The following is a 16902-nucleotide window of genomic DNA, read 5'->3' as shown; positions in this document are numbered from 1 at the left end:
ATATATATATATATATATATATATATATATATATATATATATATATATATATATATATATATATATATATATATATATATATATATATATAACATAAAAATTATAAATACTTTTGAATTAATAAAAGCATTAAAACTCTTTTCATAAAATGTCTTTGGTAAAGAATAGTTGCAGAGACATTCTATTTTGGGACTTCAAGGCTGAAAACATACCAATGAATTATAATTAGATTTATATTTTAAAGGAAGAGTTAGTTTTAGAATATTTCTCTCTTTCACTTCCATATTAGGAAGCATTAAATGATTTTCCATAATGCGTAGGGTTATAAAGTATGCGAGACTGAGCCTTTTTACCTCATTTTCTGTTAGTATATAATGCAGGAGCAATAGTTTTTGCGTGTCTCTTTCAACATGTGATCCTGATTAAATATGTCGGAATTGTCCGAGAATGCTGTCCACCCCCTCGTGTGGAGAAATGAGTGTGAGTTATTACCACCAACAGCCTACTTTTAAATAAAACTATTGAAGAAGTATTTTGGCTCACGACTCAATTATTTGAGCTAAACAGGGATGTGGCCCTGTTATTATATATATATATATATATATATATATATATATATATATATATATATATATATATATATATATATATATATATATATATATATATATATATATATATATATATATATATATATATATATATATATATATATATATATATATATATATATATATACTAGTATATATATATATACTAGTACCGCCAACCCCAGATAATTGCTACGCAATTCGCGGTCGCAACGCTCGAGTACGCCGTCTAGCGGGAGCCTGTAAATATCGACATTAATTTGTCTCGTTTTCATTTGGTTCCATCAAAATCATTGACAGAATCACACGCCATTTTCTTAGCAGCAAATGAAAATAAAAATTTCCCTAAGGAAAAGCCGAAGAACTTGAAAAAACTCTCCAGAATATTGGGATATCTTTCAAACCCAGAACACGCCGAACATTTGAAGAAAAATTTCTCAATAATTTTTTACTTATATTATTAACAAATTTGCAACTCATAACTTCCGATTTCGCTATCGCATACTGTTACAGATGTGTGTATTAAGGTAAAATGCATTTCTTCTGTCTTCAATTCATTACGAATTAAAGTGAAGTCAATATTGCTTTCGTCATTCTAGTGAATAAATATGAATTCAGAACATGCAGAATTGTAATAGTTATAGAATATTCTTCTTCGTTATAAAATAGTATATATTTCCGTATCCATATAATTCGGAAAACAACAATAAAAAATTATCCAAGTTACTTGAAATAGTGCCATTTGTGCTGATTCTTAATTAATTTGTATCGTTTTCTTGGTAAGTATTTTTTAGTTTTGAAAGAATAAGTTCAACAAGAATTCAGCTATTCTGTTTTTAGCTACTTATTCAAATTCATATCAAGATCTTACAATTATAAAATTTTGCTGTGTAGTATGTTATCTAAAAGTAATGAAGAGATAAACTATGTATGTATTATTTGAGAATAAAGTTTTCAAACAAAAAACATATCATTTTGGAATTATAAATCAGGTAAGTGCAATAATTTTTACAATAAAAAATTTGCTTGTAAATATTTCTTTTTCATTTGATGATAGTTCTCTACAGAATAGTTTTTTACGTCTGATTAAGAACTATAAGAATAAAAACAGAAACAATATGGAAGTTTTTTATTTCAATATGAGGAATTTTTAAAATCGTTTTTTTATCCTAAGAATTCTTTATTTTACGCTTTTAGTTTATAATTTTTTGATAAAAATTGTTAAAATAATTGTTCTGAAAAATTAAATGGTATAACATTATGTGTTAATGTATACTTTTTGCATATTCTAATGTTTAAAGTAATATGATTCAAAAAAGTATGGAATGAAAATTCGGTACTTACGTAATAACGTCACCGCAACTACAGATTTGGCGGTTTTTAAGTGCCACCAATCTACACCAAAATTTTTGCGACAAATCATAAAATAAAACACTTTATTTAAAATCAAAGTAGTTTATCGGATTTCGGTGGACAATGGGCAAAATATTTCGCTCCTCAAAAAATAAAATTGCATCTTGTTCTATTTTTGGCAAATCCCAAAGACGCATTTTCGTAGCACTAAAAATGGTAACAAAAATCGAAGAGCAAATCATTTTGGAATTCTTTTGATTTATAAAGCAGGTAAGTGATAATTTTTATAAAATAAAAAATTTTACTTTTAAGTAATTTTTTTCTTATTTGATGATAGTTTTCTGTAGAAGGGTTTTCTGCGTTCGATTATGAATCAAAAAAGAAAAAACATGAAAGTTGTTTATTTTAGTGTAAGGAATTTTTAGAATTGTTTTCTTCTTTTTTGCTTTGTATCGTAAGCATTCTTTATTTTACGGTTTTTAGTTTCTAAATAATTATTTTCATTAAAACTTAAAATTTTTTGATAAAAATTTTTGTCAAAGAACTTTTTTTACAAAATTAAATTAAATAAAATTATGAAGCTTAGGTATACTTTTTGCTTATTTTAATGTTTGAAGTAATATGATTCTTAAAACTATGGAATGTAAAGTTTAAATAGGCCTCTCAGGTTATATCATTAAATTTAGTAAAACTATTTCTCAGGCATTAGGTTTAACTCTAATAAGAAGATACATATTTTTTTCTGCTTATTTACAAATATTTTTCAGATGTGTTTTAGATGTTCCTTCTTTAAAAAAAGAGATACCATCTTGTTTTCAGTTGCATAAGAAAGGATATCAAACATTTTTCTTTTTTAAATTTAATAAGCCACGATAAAGAAGGAACGTTACAATGTTATATGCTACATTAAAGACGTTTCCAGAGTAACTGAATGACTGTTCATATAGAAATCGCAGGTATTAGTCTCATACAACAACGCCCCCTATAGTTCGTTGCGATCGCGAATTACATTTTTGTTTGCTTCGCGAACAAAATTAAAGTTGTTTTCCTGGAGATTTTTGAAAAGCTTGCAATTTTTCTGCACCAACATCACAGAGAGAATATGATGGGATTGTAAAATGTCAGAGGTGCTTATTATCAGCATTATAAACTTATATAAAGTAATTTTAATACAAACAATATTATAAACTATTTTAAATTCTAAAATTTGAGCAAATTTGTGATTTTGATTATTAGGAGGGATCAAGCTTGTTCACGGTACTATTGACATAACCTTTAAAAGTTAGACAACTGATCCCTTTAAAAGAAATTTCCTGAGATGGGCAAAACGCTGCCATCGCAAATGCAGAGTTGTACGATCGAGCATTCTGTTTAAAGTCAATTGCATCAGAATGGCTGCCAAGTAAAAGATCTTATAATACTTCTGGATATTCCAAATTGGCCAGCTCAACTTTGTCATGAAGGCAGCAACTAAATTTCGTTCTACCATGCTCTGCTGGAAACGAAAGAGCACCACAATTTACACATTCATCACTGAATGTTCCAACGGAAAAAGGGTGTATAATGTCTGATAAAGACTCACCTAGGTTAGGTATTCGTTTTCATTTAAACATCTTGACTCTTCAACGTTTCTTCGCCGCGCATTCCGCCGTCGCCTATTGATAGCACTACGATTATTTTCCAGGTAATTTTGTGCTGCTAAATTATGGTCAGCTGAATGTCGCTGTTAATATCGCATAAGATATTCAGGGCGATCCATTTTTTATAAAAGATATAAGTATTTTAAAGTAAACTCTGTTCAATATATTTTGATAATTTGGAATGTAAATAGTTTTTTGAGAGAGTGTTGATTCGTGCTTCCAATAACTCTACCCGATTTATCAGAGCTATTAAAATATATTGGAATTCTAAAATAAATAACTGAGTTCTATCAAAACAAATATTTCATTATAAAACTTTAGAACAACTATGCTTTTACATTGCCACTCGAAATTCTTAATAAACACTGGATAGTGTTGCGTTAATTACACTTTTATCTAATGACGCCATAAACAATCGTTTGCATGAAGTTTAGTTCATAATAATCATATATAATCGTTTGCATAAATAATCGTTCGGTCTTTTTTTTTGTTTTCTTAATGGCGATGTTATAATTTTGTTGTTGAGTTAATAAATCTTCCTTTTTATAAACGTAATAGTAGAGTTTTCTTAATTATTTGATTCGAAGTCCTCTGAGTTTTATTTGAGATCAGTTTGTATTTTGTATTTTTTGACAGCATTATTGAAAATTGTTATCTTTTCACACACATGCGTCCCAATTTTGATTGGCTGTTCTGTGCGTTACTAACCAGAAGTCTTCTGTGATTGGCTATGTGTTATCATCCCACTCTCTTCTTTTATTTATATATATATATATATATATATATATATATATATATATATATATATATATATATATATATATATATATATATATATATATATATATATATATATATATATATATATATATATATATATATATATATATATATATATATATATATAAATTTTTTTTAAATTTTTCATAGATATTTCTTGAGATATATGGGCAAATTGATATTCACTGGCATATATCCTTTTTATATTAGCCCTTTATAAGCATATTTACCTCCAATTTCATTAATGTTTAAAAGTTGATAAGAAAATATTTCTCCACCGATAATTTGAGCGATCATCTGCAGATAACTTCAGGAAATATAAGAAAATAATACCAATAATTAAATGTTTTGCTTACATAAATGTAGGTAACAGATTATCGATTATATACAATTTGACCTTAGCGTATTTTGAAAAAAAATTTCATCTTTTAAAATTTCCAATTTTTCTTTTTTTTTTTGTAAATAAGGGTGTTTCCTTTATGTGCTTTACGACAAAATGTGCTGTATCTTTTCGATTTCAATCAACTTAATTTAGGAAAATGTCGTTGATTATGCTAACCGTAAGCGAATTGACAAAACATACCGTAGATTGTAAACTAGGCGATTGCAAGTGGAATTGGCGATGGATTACGCTTAAATGTGGTGGGAGAACGAAATTACATTAACCTAAGCAGTGAAATTCGATATTTTTTTCTCCTCCTCGACTAGCCATGATGAATAAAAATAACTCATTAATTCATTTTAGTAGAGAATTAAAAAAGAAAAAACCTTTTTATTCTTAGGATCACGTTACAAATAAACTGTATTTATATTTTATTAAGCGCAATAATTTGTATTTTATAAAACGATCTAGTTTTTTGATATAACAGATTTAATTTTTTTTACAAGAATTGTGTTTGTGATGAAATAAAAATAATTTATTAATGAACCAATCACAAAATATAACGTAACATTTTAATACCATGTTTTATTGGAACGCTATTTTAAAGAATTCTATTTGACTTTTATTGTAAGAAAACATAACCTGTTTTAATTTAGTGATTTTCTCTGTTAAATCAATCTTGATAAAAGAATAATGTAAACTTTTTTATGAACATTTTTTTTAGAAATTAACAAAGACATATTATTTATTAGGAAAAAAAATTGGAGTATTCAAAAATGTTATCGCGCTTTAAAGTAAAAATTTCTTGCAAATGAAAAAATCGATATTTTTAAAATTTTAAAGTAATCGGAAATTCGCTAGTGAAAAAAGAAATATGTGAAATAATTTCAAGAAGGGAAAAATGTACAAATGAATGGATTTTTCTTCAATGACCTATATCGCGTTTGTTTTATTACTAGAAGCATTTATTGTAAAAGAATATTTATTAAATAACTCTTTTTTCAATGGGATGAGATCTTAAACTTCGTGAAAAATTGATTCAATTCCTTAATATACATAAAAGTCCGTAAATACTTCATTTATTATGGAGGTCATAGATACCTTGATACTCTTTCAATATAAGAATAATAATTGCAATTAATAGAAAATGCACAACAATTTTAAAAATATATTTTATTTACATATATTGGGTGCAGGTTATTCTGCAACGATCATACGTAGCATAAATTTATAGATTCCTAAATACTGTTATATGAATTAGGTAATTAAAAACATAATTAAAAAAATAACAGAATTAAAAAATAACATAATTAAAAAAATTTTCAACCTTTAATTGAAAACTTCCTGTTGTCAAGTATTAATAATAATTATAATTTTTAACAACTTTTTTAAACAAAAATTTTTAATTCTCAAACTTAATACTATCTTTCATATGAAAATATCCGAAAATTTGTAAAAGAAAAACTATATTTTGAAATTGAACCATTGGCGACAACAGAGGTCAGATGTATATTCTGAGTTTAAATAAATTATATATTATAGAACTCACATTTAGGACTTAGATCAATTTATTATCAGTTCATAAGAGTGTTTTTTAATAAATAAATGTAGTGATTGTTTGATTTATAATTGTAAGTCCTGAGTGTTAATGTTAAGTTATGTTTCCTTTGAAATAATTTTTGAACTATGCAAAGCAGGACGACATTCATTTCAACTTAAAATGATAAAAACTTTAAATGAAATACTTTAAGAAAAATACCTTCTAAATAAGATTTAAATAAAACGCAATCACTTCGCCTGAGTGATTTTGTAAAGAATTCTAAACTTTTTAATTTTACAAGTTAGGTGAAAAGTAAATATCTTACAATAGTGGTAGGGGGTGAAGGAAATTCTAAATTAAATGAACCTTAAAACATTGAGTGCAAAAAATTTTCAATTCACTTAAAAGTTCACTGGAAAGTTCCCAAGATATGGTGAAATGCGCAAAAAGTAAGGTTAACACTAAGAGGTCCTAACATTGCATTGCTTTCCTGACCAAACTATTGGGATAATATTTCCAGATTGCGGCAACCCCTATATACTGGGGATCAAAACAAAAATCCGAATAAGCAGGAAAAAAATTTCTCAAAGTAGGCTCGTTTTAGTGTCTGATTTCTGAACTTAAAATATATTGTCTGCTATAATTAAGCGGTATATTTGAATTCACATTCTCGATCCATTAAGATTGAGTCCTAGAACGTAAACATCTGATCATTAGATCAAAAGTTAGTTTTAGATTTTTGTTTACTGCTCACTGTACACTAAAACGCGATCTTTTTTTCGTTTGAAATTTCGATTTTAATGCCATTACTTCAATCTCCTTCTGGTTGTGCTTACTTTATAAATTTAATCTCAACTATATTTTTCTCTTCACTTTTAAACTGTAAAGACATTTTCTCCTCTTGTAAATTATGAAAAAAATTATTAATCTGATTGCGTAAACAGTGGACATTCTCAATTAATTCCTTTCAATAGTCATTTATATTATTAATAATAATTATTTACACAAAATTATAATGAAGGAAAGTTTGATTAGAAATTTAAAAGTTTTTGCTGCTATAATTAGAGAATTTCTATCGACAAAATTCAAGCAATTTTTTTTTCCAGAGCAAAATGCATTTTTATTTAAAAGGGAACAATACTGACTTAATATTTATACGATAAAAGACTCTAATCGCTAACACCGATGGCAGGAGAAATTTTCAATTTTTTCTTTTTCACAAAAAGTTTAAAACTTAAATTGTTGTTCTTTCATTACAAAGCAATCGTATAATATTCTCGTATCATGTGAAACTTTATAACGAAGTTACTTATCTACCGTTTTACAGTTATAAAATGAAATAATTATTAAATTATACTTGCATTTTAAAATGTAATACTCAATTGTTCAATGAATTTTACGATTATTATTATAAAACTGCGTATAATGAACATTTCAATTAAAATAATTAGTACAAAATAGCTGCTAAAAATTCTCTTAAATATTTATAAATATTATACATTTATAAATTTCAGCTTTTCGCATTATTGCTAAATAATATCTACGTCGAAAAATATTTAAAGAATTTCATAATAACAGAAAATTAAATAAAATTTAAAAAAAATTGTAAATGGTTATCGAGCAAAACCATTAAGTTTAATTAATGAATATAGAATCGGAAACAGTCTCTGCTAAACAATAAATAAAAAAAATTTTAATCTTTTAAGTAAGCAAACTTTATTATAATAATCATTTCATTATTAAGGATTAAAGGTTATTGTGAAATTATTAATTCGAATTAGTGGATGAGTAGGAAAAGAATTTCACTACTCGAAATACATTTAATGAAAGTTATGAAACTATAGAATATGTAATAATGTGTAATTTTTCTATCTTAGTTCTATTACGACCTTTTAAAAAACGCTAATAAACACAATTTAGTCAACAGATACAGACGATTATGTCGGCGCTATAACAAAAAAATACGCTTTATATTTTATTTGATGCAGAAGAATCAAATGAAGACCCGCACCCATATCTAACTTGCTGAATGTTATGCGATACCGAAAACAAAACAAAATCATAAGCACACAGCTGTTTGGCGATTTGCGAGAACGCTCCTTTAACGCCAATAGAAATTTTCGCCAACCCTTTGCAATCTACGGTATGTTTTGACAATTCGCTAACCGTAACAATAAACTCTTCATTATTTTAAAAGTACTGTCTATATTTAATATCTGCGTGATCGATATTTTCTTCTTATAAGAAAATAAAATTATTTGTGGACAGAATTTAATTTCCACGTTTGAATTTGCTAATCTCAATATATGTATATTATCTTGAAATAATCGAAAAGACTCAGTTTCTGATATTTTTTTTAAGCATTTCACAATAAATACTATAACTTTATTACAACTATTTTGTAATTTTAGAGACGTTAAGGTTCTGCGATTTCTCATACTTAACAATAAACTTTAAATTCTTCAGAGATTTGAGGGACAGGCAATAAATAAAGAAACCAAGTATTTTCGATACCTGAAAATGAAACAAATTAAAATTGTATTCATTACTCTGATCATAATATGTAATGTTTGCATAAAATTTCTTAAGCTTAGCTTAAATATTTATCGAGATATGGACATTTTTGCTAAAAATCTAACTTTTTTGCCTTAGCTTTTTTTATATAACTTTAAAAATATTCAACAAAACAGAACACAATATTTGGAGCAATTTCTAATCAATAACAAAATTACACATTAAAGAAAAAAAAATCATTTATCGCTTAAAATTGCACAAGATGTGAGAATTTAAAGTAGCTCTTTCTTACTGCGCATGCGCGGAAAAAAAGTAAATTTTTTTTTTTTTTAAAAATTTTGTAGAGAATTGTATTTAGTTACTAATGAAAAAATAATATACAATAATAAATAAAATAAAATATAATATGAATATATAAAATAATTTATAAAAATAGAATATAAAATAATATATAAAAAAATAATATATAAAATAATTGAATATTTTAAAAAATTAAATCAATTTTGTAAGTATTTTTGTACTTTTTTATGTTATGAAATTCGCGCTTTCTTAAAATGGAGTATCATATTTTACCAGTTAATTATTTCTCGAAGGCTGTTAGTCCTTGATTCAAAAGCTCTTCTCTTGTGAATTAAATTAGGTTCAGTTTTCTTAGAATATGCATAAAAGGTTTCGAATTCGTGCCATATTCGAGGCATTAAGCGTTAATGTCCATGATTTGGCATAAATTAACTTAATATAAAAAGGAAGGTACTTTATTTACTATCACTAGAGCTGCACAATGGGCTATTGGCGACGCTCTGGGAATTATCCCTGAGGATGATTCGAAGACATGCCATCGCAATTGTGATTCTCTGCAGAGGGAATCACTCCTCTGCTTTGGTAGCCCGATGAGCTGCTCGTGAAGTCGAGCTCTTTACTTTAACAATTAACGATTACCGATACCGCGGTCCCATAGGCAGACTGATCGAAGTGGTCACCCACCTGTTTACTGACCGCAGCCACTGATGCTTGACTTCGGTGTTCTACTGGGAACCGTGTCTTTACGATCTGTCCACCGCTTGACAATTAATGTTAAAAAAAAAGAAGAAAAAAAATTAAAACTTATGAAAAAAATTCTATTTTAATATGAAGATGAAGAAAAACTTTTTAACTGACTATTTTTCAAAGTCTTTTTTTTCCTGTCCATAATTTACAAGTAAAATAAACAAAAGGCAAAGCTCGTTTTATCATAAACAAAAGAAATGAAAAGTCATAAATGTTTTTATAGACAAACTTTTATATCCTTTCGATTATTCGCATTTCGAAGATGGCTCTATTTTCGGCGGAATGCGAACTGAATTAAGTCAGCGTATTAGTGCCGTCTGTTAGTGGGTACGCGTAATCAATATTGTTTGATCAAGAGTAGTTTGAATGTCAAGGACAAGAGAAATAATGAATTGCTCAAATTTCACAATGCATTAGTTTGGTATAAACTACTTTAAAATCAGTGGTCGGAAAAACTACATTTCTTTTTTAGTTAACTGCAATTACTTTTTTTTCTTCATTAATATAGTTAATTCATTACTTTTAATTAATTACTTTTTTTTCTTCATTAATATAGTTTTACTTATTTATTATTTTTTTTAAATACTTTTAAACAAGCAAACTACTACTAACTACTACAAACTACTTTTGAAATGCAGTTGTTACCGTGATTGACCGAAATCAAGGGAATGTCGACTTTCACCTGTGAATGTCAACAATCACGTAGTCGCTCTGGTGAATGTCCGAAATATTAGTTATTTCCGATTTGATATTAATTTATTCGTTGATATTATTATATTTATTCGATATATTAATATCTGCTGAGGATAGATTAGGAGAAACATCAGCGTTCGGAGTATCGGCCTAACGTATACCGGGCAGTGGCACTGAACCTTAAATAAACATCAGAGTAGGGTATACTGGACAAATGTATACCGGGCAGTGGCACTGAACCTGAAGAAAGCATCAGAGCAGAGTACACTGGGCAAATGTATAACGGGCAGTGGCACTGAACCTTAAGAAAGCATCAGAGCAGAGTATACTGGGCAAATGTATACCGGGCAGTGGCACTGAACCTGAAGAAAGCATCAGATCAGAGTATACTGGACAAATGTATACCGGGCAGTGGCACTGAACCTGAAGAAAGCATCAGAGCAGGGTATACTGGGCAAATGTATAACGGGCAGTGGCACTGAAATTTAAGAAAGCATCAGAGTAGAGTATACTGGGCAAATGTATACCGGGCAGTGGCACTGAACCTGAAGAAAGCATCAGAGCAGGGTATACTGGGCAAATGTATACCGGGCAGTGGATCTGAACCTAAAAAAACATCAGTGCTGGATATACTGGGCAAATGTATTCCGTACAGTGGCACTTAACTAGACCTAGTATACATTTCAGACATTAACCAAAGCGACTATGTGATTGCCAACATTCACCTGTTGAAGTCAACATCCACCAAATGGTTCAAAATAGTTTTAAACGAAATAAAAAAATGGCTTATTTAAACATGAAAAGTTATTAAGATAAACTTATGCAAGTTTACACGAGCCAGTTTGATATTCTAAACGTTTAATGGCTTTCTTGACATCGAATATTTAATTTAAGTAATATTTGTGATTTTGTTGAGTGTTTAGTGTTGGCTTATATTTTCTTTGAAAATTACTGAATGAAATATGTTCCATTGGAACAACATGAATGAGGGTATAAGTGCATTTGTGATGTTGTTGTTATTGTCGGCCATTAAAGCAGAAAGTGTCCTTGCTTTCATGAAGCGCCATCTATAGCAAAGAATACGATTTCTGCCACAGCCATACGTCATACCCGTTTTATAGGACGAACCCAGCCACAGATCGTAATTTTGAACTGAATCAGAAAACGATCAATCTCCGATTCAGCACCCCTAGGGGTAAAATTTGTAGTGGGAACATGGAAGACTTTGTGACCCGACAAATTTAACGTGCACCAGTCACCATTTACTATAAGGGGAGCCTTCAACCGGCTGGATTCGAACTCACGAACGTGTGTCCAGCTCCCTGCCAACCAGGCCATCCCGGCACCGCGCATTTGTGATTAATTAGCTAAATGGCTAATAAACACACAATTCTTATTAATGTTCGGCCACTGGAGCATTCTCATTGCGACAGTAGCAATCAGTTTTAAAAGATTAGTTGCGTTTGAACCTTTGTTTCTTAATTAATGTTAAAAGTGGTCATTCATATCAAAAGTCAGGAATCGCTACAAACTAGTGTTACTTTTTCTGACTCGCTCTACTCACTACACTTCCACTTTTGAAATGTAGCACACTACATCACAAACCATAAAAAAAAAAGAAGCTAATACAGTAGTTTCGCTGCTAGCAGCATTCCGACCACTGTCTAAAATTATATTTGTAGTTTAATGCAATAATGAAAGAATAAGCAATTTCAAAATCTTAAAGGGTATCCCGTTATGACAGTTAGAAAATAAAAACATGTTTTCTATGCCTGAGATGCTTTCCTGTTTAGTAATGTTTAGTAATTTAGTTAGTTTCCTAAATTAAAATTGGAAAATATGTTTAATTGTTGTAGGTCACAAATTTTAAACATAACTAGGAGGCTCCGCCCCCTTCTCGTTAACGCTCGCCAACCCCCGAGAATTGCTACGCAATCTTATGTGGTTCACGCCGTGAACCATAGCTCGCTGCGCTCGATCGCCAATGAACACAATGTTCTAGCACAAAGACATAATATATTATCATCAAAGACATAGTATTTTATCATCAAAGACATAGTATTGTACTTATGTAGAAGATTTCTACCAATGTTCGTATTGGCTTTTAAAAAAGTATATTAGCTATTTAGATTGTACATGGTGAAAAAAATCAAAACATTAGCTAAATAAGAAACATATTAGCAAAATAAATTATCAAATATTGCTTCACTAATATTCTGCATTTTAAAGCGTGAAAATTCAATGCATAAATAAACGCGAAATATAAAAAAATTCAATGCATTCAATACAAACATTTAAACGTTTTTTGGACGTTAAGGTAGCTCCCAGTAGAAAAATATCAATTCAACAGCGGCCTTTTAAAGCATTCTCACTTCAATTAATTAATTAATTCCTAATTGAGTTTAAATTAAATATTGTCATGTTTTTAGTGCATGAATCTGAATTGAACAACCTGATAATGCTCACTCTGGTTAATGTTATCTGGTTGCTCACTACGTGCTCTTGCGCGCCGAATCCAATCAATTAAAAATGAAAACTGTTGCCAGCGCAAGAAAAGAAATATCATCGGTTTTATTGATACATACATAAATACATACATACGTATTAGCGTTTTATATAATATAGATATGACATTAGCTCTGATTGGTAATATTATTGCACTAAAACTTTATTTGCGGTTTAATGTAATCACAATCAATTTCAAAATCTAAAATCTTGAGAATTAGAGATTTTTATAACCATCGTTGAAACAGCTGACCCAATTTTGGGTTTGTGACTACTAATGTTTCACTCCACAGCCTTGTAATTTTGAACCGATTCCAGAAGACAAAGGAACCGCTGAACCAAGTATTAGGGGAAATTCGCCTTCGTGGATGACTTTCTGATGAAACTAACCCGCATTTACGTTACGTGAAGTGGAAAACCACGAAAACCTCCCACTGTTAATCTGACAGCGAGGGGACCCTAACACATGATCCGTCTACCACTGAAGATAGATTACGTTTGCACTATGGTCGGTGCGAACCGGGTGAGGAATACGTATCGACCAGTCATCGCTGTGATTCGAACCCGGTTTTCTTCATTGGCTCTCATTTTCTGGAATGTGTTCTAAGCAGGGAATATTTTAGCACTTAGCAAGGGCTACTGTTAGAGACTAACTCACAATAGTCAAAATGTACCACCATCAAGTACTTATCTCTTTCGAGGGACGTAAAACACTATTTACTCAGTATTGATATTGAAGCTGGTGGTATTGGTGCAGTTTTGATAATTAACAAATATATTTTTTTCTACCAATATTTTGCAACTCTTAAAAATTTGAGTTTTGTATAAAACACTTTAATCAGTGTAAAATAAATTTAAGACCAAGAAGAATTCTTGTAAGAACTTGATAAGGTATTTAGAAATTTTATTTCTCTTACTTTTTATGCACTGTTTAAAATATTTATAAGTAGTCATGGAAAAAAGTACTTTTAATTCATTAATACAGTATCTTTGCTACCACTAGAAAATTATTTTCTGAAATTACGGAATTTCATTAGTCTTGTTAAAATTGTACCAATTACTATATTACCCTTAACACTAGATTGCCTAAGGAACTCATTTTGACTGCGTTTAATTTCAATTCGAAAAACAATGGTGTATACAATGACTCAATTTCTTAGAATTTTGTACAACATATAATTTTTTTAATGTTAATATTTACTAATAACTTTTTATATAACTGTAAATAATCTAAAAATTATTAAAAATTAATTTCAAACAAATTTCTTTAAACATTATTTATTCTTTTACAATCCAGTCATTTTGATTGCTTTTGGGCAATATAGGTATATACTAAGTTTCAGTCTTTCTAGTGTTAATATGTATTACCAAAATTAATTAAGTGTCATCTGCGTATGGTGATTTTCTACGGTTCCCCTAAACGAATAAATACTTTTTCCACATTAACTTTACTTTCAAGTACATTTTTTTTAAATTTTAATTAATACATATTACCAAACATTAATTAAACATCATTGGCATCGATAATAGTATGGCGCTTTTTTACGATTCCTCTTACAAGGGAAACTAGGGAAGTGTGACTCGCCAATTTTGAAATAAACTAGTGGGATGCATGCCTTATGAGGAATAATTTTAGGGGGCAACATTCGTTTCGGCCCATAGAAAGTCCTCGTGAGAGATAAAAAATAATTCAATATATAGAAAAATCGGTATTTTATTACTTCAATGTAGACTATTAGTTATTGTAATTGTCTCATACTCCAATTAATTTTGCGGTACTTTCACGTACTATATAATGCATATTTATTGTCAAAATTGATTTCGAAATATTTATGTATCTGTAGTTTTTCAGAAAAACCTGGTAGGTTAATTTAAAAAAAAAAATTGACATAAATTTTTTTTAAATTTTTTTTCCCAAAAAACTTTCCAAATTAATTGGAGTATGTAATTGCAAGTCAATTAATTATTTAATAATTAATTAACGATTAATTAATAATTAATTGACTTTCTGATTAATTTATTAATTAAAAAATTAATTAATTATCCAATTAATTACAAATTAATTGTATTATGAGACAATTACAATAACTAATAGTCTGCATTGAAGTAATAAAATACCGATTTTTCTATATATTGAATTATTTTTTTACCGAAACGAATGCTGCCCCCTAAAATTATTCCTCATAAGGCATACATCCCACTAGTTTATATCAAAATTGGCGAGTCACACTTCCCTAGTTTCCCTTGTTAGAGAATAAAAACCTTTACTCAATAAATTTTACTTTTCAAAGTTCACAGCTTTTTTTTTTTGTTTTTGTTTCAATACGCATCTATTGAGTCGCTTTGGCTCAGAGGACAGAGCATTCGCCTCCCAATGAGATGACCTAGGTTCGAATCCCAGCTGTTGCGGATTGATATAAATTCTACTCCTGGCTCGCACCGACCACAGTACTGACGCAAAATAACCTTAGCGATAGACGGATCATGGATTATAGTCCCCCTTGCCGTCGAACTTACTGTGAGAGGTTTTCGTGGTTTTCCTTTCCAAATACCACAAACGCGAGTTAATTAAATCATAAAGTTTCCCATGAAGTCTAGATCGTCTCTAAGCTTGATCCAGGAGTTCCCTGTAATTTTGGGTTGGGTTCAAAATTGCAAGGCAATTTTAACGAAATATACATACATAATTAAATTCATTAAGCATCGTTGGCGTACGGCAATTTTTTATGTTTCTTCTAAATTAATTATTTTCTTATTAATTTTGCTTTTCAATACATTTTTTTTCCATTTTAGTTATCATTCATTTTTATTTATTTACTTTTATGTAAACACGTTTTGAAAGAATTGTTATAACGAAAATAAACACGTGGTTTCAGATAACTTTAGGAATACTAATTCGGTGACGTAGTCCTGCCATGCTACCACGTTAACGCTGTTAGTTGAATTTAGATATGATACAAGGGAAAAAAAGTAATAAAATATTAACGTACATGCAGTAAACCCCCTTTTTTAATCAGATAGAGCTAAAAGCTAGCAAATATCAGTGACGTGTTATAATAGTCTATGGTTAAATTTAAAACAATAGTTAACGCTTAACCAATCAGAAAATTCCATTCCGTTTTCAGCTCATCCCACTCGAACGGTTAGAAGTAAAATGTTCGAATGTCGACAGTGACCGTCCCCGTGCCTCGAACTATTAGTATGCCAAATTACCTCGCTCTCGGTCGAATGGTTTAGTAATCTATAAAGGACAGACATCAATTTTTAAATTTATAGACTATAGAGGAATTTGTATGTTCGAAAGACTATTATTTGCTACATGTGTCGTGTTACACGTGTTATTGAGGAAATATCAATCTAGATTACGAATCAAGAAGGGTTTTCTGAAAGATATAATCGTCTGCGTATCCTTTTTTCGGATTATACGAGCCGTAATTTAATCCACGACAAACGAATGAAACAAATCAATCAAAGCATCAGGTCGCCCATGAAAGAAATTTTCTAATATGAATTACATCTTCGTCTATTCATTCTTCCCTTCAACTTTGTAAATTTATACATTCCATTTCATTTCGGTAAGCTGGCTTATTAACCAAATTAATTATTCAATGAAAACGATTTTAAATTGTTTACTTAATTTGATATTTCTGGTATTTATTTCAAAACCTGCAGACACAGAGAAATAAGGTGACATTATTGAAAATAAAGTTGTCCATCGGTTGTCCGTATTGGTTTAGCCTTATCTATAAGTATCATAGTAATTTTTTTTACAGAGTACTTTAAATTTCGTAGATCTCAGTAAATGAATATTTGAGTGTCTTCAGAATTTTAGAAAATTCCAATCTATCCAAATCTATC

Source organism: Parasteatoda tepidariorum, chromosome 2 (genome assembly GCF_982258835.1).
Source record: "Parasteatoda tepidariorum strain Cologne lab strain chromosome 2, Ptep-v5.0, whole genome shotgun sequence".
Taxonomy (NCBI): Eukaryota; Metazoa; Arthropoda; class Arachnida; order Araneae; family Theridiidae; genus Parasteatoda; species Parasteatoda tepidariorum.
Note: the sequence above shows the minus strand (reverse complement) of the source record.